Source organism: Chrysochloris asiatica, unplaced genomic scaffold (genome assembly GCF_000296735.1).
Source record: "Chrysochloris asiatica unplaced genomic scaffold, ChrAsi1.0 scaffold00048, whole genome shotgun sequence".
Classification (NCBI taxonomy): Eukaryota; Metazoa; Chordata; class Mammalia; order Afrosoricida; family Chrysochloridae; genus Chrysochloris; species Chrysochloris asiatica.
The window spans coordinates 14,667,469-14,671,590 of NW_006408566.1; the positions used below are offsets into that span (position 1 = coordinate 14,667,469).

Sequence of the window (4,122 nt, forward strand, 5' to 3'; positions counted from 1 at the left end):
AAAAAAAAAGAGATGGTGTGACATACTGGCAGCAGCAGCTGGCTCAAATGTAACAATTTTGAGGATGGCTCAGAACCAGGCCGTGTTTTCTTCTGTTGTGGGCAAGCTTCTATGAGTCAAAACAACTTGAAGGCAACCTAATAACAATAGCAACATTACAAACTTTACTAATATTTATGTCCTGAGTACATGTTTTCTAATTTTTCATAAGCCTTTTATGTTTTACGCATAATTGTTTTATTTCTTTTTCCTTTCCTTTTCTCTCAATACCTAGTTTTTCTTTTTCTCTTACTGATTTTTCTTTTACCATTAAGTATTACTCCTCAGTGAATATCAATAGCAGTGTATTTCTGTTGTGCTGTGATGCCAGAAGCATACTGTTCATGGACTCATGCTCTATAAATACTTTGTGATTATAACAAAAATTCAAGAAAATCGTCATGGGAAAAGAAATAGGGCTAATTACTTCATCTTTGAACCTAAACACTATAAAGTCTAATTGCACATATTGCTAAAGTAAGTTTCACATATTGCTATATTAACTAGAAATACTTTCATGAGTTTTATTTATTTTCTAATAAACTTTGGAGGTTTCTTTTATTGCTTCATACTTTTAAAAATATATGATACAACATAAAAAAGTGATTAAAAATATATGAAAATACTATAAATGATGAAGGGATGGGATAACAGCTAGAATTAATTCAGGTCTTTTGTGCATTCAACAAAAATCTAAGTGAGGCTCTTTAAACTTTCACCTAAACCACAATGAAATGTTTGAAAACATGAAAATCTAATTTAGTGATACATGTAAAGTATATAGTCTTTCAACCATTTCTAACTATTTAATTATTATGTAGTTATAATAAGGTACTTATGAAGATATAAAACACTCATTCTTTGTGCTTGTATAATTTTATGTGCATCATGAAGTAAAGAGTAGACCATGTAAGTTTATATATGTTGTTGCTGTGTGCATCAAGTCGATTCCAACTCATAGTGACCCTTTAGAGAGTTTCTGAGGCTGTGCATCTTTGCTCTCACAGAAAGCCTCTTCTTTCTCCCATAGAGCAGTTCTTGGGCTACAAACACTGACCCTGTGGTTGGCAGTTCAGTGCCAATGCACTCCAGTGTTTTTATTTATACTTATACACACACACACACATATAATACGGAGGATAGTTTGATTCCATTTAAACCTCTTTGCTCACTCAGACAATCTGAACATTTTTTCCTTTAAATTTTATTTATTCTGATTTGCATGAAAATGTACAGATCAAATTAGTTTCCTATTTAACAATTTATATATATTTTGTTTCATGAATTTAGGTGCAGTTTGTTCAATATAACAGAACTCTGGGTTGGTTTTGGTTTCAGGACTGTGCTACTCTATTGGTCTCAGAATGGTTGATTGTTCTGAGAATTATACCTGTCATAGGGATTATTGTTCACTCGATAGATATGACTCTTGTTTGCTGAAAGGTGATTTCCAGGGATGGGTTCAATTCCTGGTTTGAAGGGTGTCCAGGGCCACAGTCTCAAGAGTCCTTCCATTCTCTATTGACCAGTAAGACTATGTTTTTATACTCTTATATCCACTTTTCCCCCCTTAAACTTTTTGTAAATTGGGTGAAACTTTACATAGAAAATGAGTTTTCCATTTAACAGTTCACACATATTTTGTTTTGTGACATTGATCACAAATCCCACAGTATAACAGAGCTCTTACAACTTTCTCCCTATGTTTACCATTTCTGTTTGACCTTCTTTCCTCTTCCTTTCTACCTGCTGGACTTTGTTGTTGTTGTGAAGTGCCTTCAAGTCTGTTCCAACTCAGTGACCCTGTATAGGGTTTCCAAGGAGCGGCTGGTGAATTTGAACCACCAACCTTGCTGTTCAAACCAACCTTGTGGTCCAGCACTACACTTTATCCCTTGCCAAATGCTGACCATTTGATCTCATGTGATTGATTTTTCTAAGGTGTACATAATTCCCTGTCCATCTTACAGTCCTGTCAATTGTTTGGCTGAAAGTTGAGCCATAGGGATGAGTTTAGTTCCAGGCCTGAAATAGGTCTAAGGGCCATAGTGTCAAGGGTTCTACCAGTCTCTGTGGTCTATATTTTTCTCTCACTCTATCCAGTATCTCCTACTGTGATCCTTTTTAGAGTGGCCAACAGTGGGTATCACCCTCTGGTTCTTCTGGTCTCAGGGTAGAACCTGTGGTTTGCATGGTCCCTTAGTCCTTGGCCAAACTATTTACTGGAGTCTTTGATTTTCTTCACTCTTCTTTGATCCAGATGATGAAAAACCAGTTGTTACACCTTAGCTGGCTACTCACAAGCTTTTAAGATACCAGTTGCTACTCACCAAAAAGATACAGAATATTTATTATCTTTGGAGACTATGTTATGCCAATAAACCTAGTTGTTTCCTGAGACTATGGTCCTAAGCTCCCAAGCCCAGTTATTACTTTTTCAGTGTTCTTGGTTATAGCTAAGAAGTTTTCATAACTTTGCCCCACATAAACTCTACTGTATAGAGATGTATTTGTATAGGATGTATTTGCAGCACATACAAATACACATGTGGAAATATCCTTTGTCAAACCTATATATATGCAAGAGTGTAACCCCATTCACCTTCCCACACCTGCTCAGCTTTCATGTCTACCTTTGCACCCAGTCATAGATTATTGTTTGTTATTACTGTTATTGCAGGATTGTATATATTAGTATTTACCTTTGTTGTCTTTAACCCAGGTGCACCTTCCAGAGTCTTCCTTTGCTTTGGTCATATTGTGCTGACCTTCCCTTTATTGTGTATTGCCTTTTGCGTCACCTAAATCGATATGTGTCTGGCCCTGTAGTATAAGCATCGGACTGCTCAGTGCAAAGTTGGTGGTTCAAACCCACAAGCAATTCATCAGAAACCTTATATATATAGGGTTGCTATGAGTTGGAACCAACTCAATGGCACTTAACAACAACAGTTCTCTCAGTAACTATCAAAATTGTTTTTTTCTGAGTGTAAACTTTTCTTTTGACTTTTTATATTAATAGTGGTGTCATATGATATTTATCTTTTTGTGACTGATTTATTTCTCTCAGCATAATATTCTCCAGTCCCATCCATATCCTGAAGTGTTTCATTGATTCATTATTCTTTAACTTGTGTAGTTTTCCATTGTGCCTGTGTCCCATACTTTATCTGTTCATCTGTTGATGGACACTTAGGTTGTTTCCAACATCTTGCTATTGTGATTATCTGTTCATGTCACAGCTCATAGTTCTCTAGGGCATATATATGTAGTAGGTGGGATTGCTGGATCATATGGTGTTTCTATCTTCAGTTTGTTAAGGAAGCACCATACTGGTTTTCACAGTGACTATTCCATCGTCCCACCAGCAGCGTATGCGAGCTCAAGTCACATCACATGCTTGTTGTTTTCTGTTTCTTTTTGATTTTTCTGATATAGCTTGGAAATCTGAACATTTTCAATTCTACCAAAACCACATGTTAGATTCTACATAACACAAAGAAAGTTAATGCTTTCTTTGTGTTTTATAGAATTGCAACAAGACAGCCACCAAAAGGGTGGAGAGGGGAGGGGAGGAGATGATGATACATAAAGGAACAATAGAAATATAAGTTGGTATGTACAAAGTGTCAAAAGGAAGCATATTGGGTTTTTTATTTGTTAAATGAAACATGCTGTGTACCCTGAAAATTGGTACTTTATTATTATGTTTATAGAGTGGATTTTCTTAAGGCATTAATAATTATATAAGCCACAGAAGTTCACAAAAACAGTATAATCTCTAAGACATTTAGGAAACTTATTAGAAAATTTATAAAAATGTCCCTTTTTTGTAGGTACTTTTTCAGTGCCACTCATTTTGGCAGTGAAAAGTGCCAACAAAAAAGGGAACATTTTAATAAAATTTTCAGTGCCACTCATTTTGGCACTACTCATCTGTCAGTTTGTTGTAATGTGGTGGCTTGTGAGTTACTGTGATTCAGAAAGCTATGCCACCGGTATATTAAATACCAGCAGGGACACCCATGGTGGACAGGTTTCATATGAGCTTCCAGACAAAGACAGACTAGGAAGAAAGAGTGA

General features: G+C 35.9%; 1 protein-coding gene across 1 annotated transcript in view; it reads left to right on the forward strand.

Moving 5' to 3' along the window:
• The window catches only part of LOC102815069 (TM2 domain-containing protein 1-like), an 81,525-nt gene that overhangs the window by 67,121 nt on the left and 10,282 nt on the right, over positions 1–4,122 (forward strand). The window lies entirely within an intron of this gene.